Raw genomic sequence first — 433 nt, 5'->3', positions numbered from 1 at the left:
AAAGCGACAGACTTGGTTTCAATCCCTGACGGAGTCAGGTTTTATGCATGTTTTTTTTTTTTATATGCACCTCTATGTTCACGTGATTCTCCATTTATCTTTTTTTCTTCTATTCATCTATTCATCGATCTCCTCCATCTGAGCATAGATCGTAAAGGAACATAAAGAGGTAAATATATTGGCATTTTTCTGTTATTTGACAAAGGCTTGGGACTTATATGACTTTACATGGACGGAACCTTAGCGTTTACAATTAATTAAATAATAAATATGAAATACTATAAGAAAAGAAGATAAAGAAAAGATTAAACCACTAATAAAGTCAATAAAACGTTAAATGATATAATTTAGAAAAAAATAATTACCGTGAAAATTACGTAAAATTATCAATTACGATTCAGTAATAAAACTGTAAAATTATTTACTTTCTACC

The sequence above is a fragment of the Penaeus monodon genome, chromosome 31, assembly GCF_015228065.2.
Source record: "Penaeus monodon isolate SGIC_2016 chromosome 31, NSTDA_Pmon_1, whole genome shotgun sequence".
Lineage (NCBI taxonomy): Eukaryota > Metazoa > Arthropoda > Malacostraca > Decapoda > Penaeidae > Penaeus > Penaeus monodon.
This window is presented reverse-complemented; position numbering follows the sequence as displayed.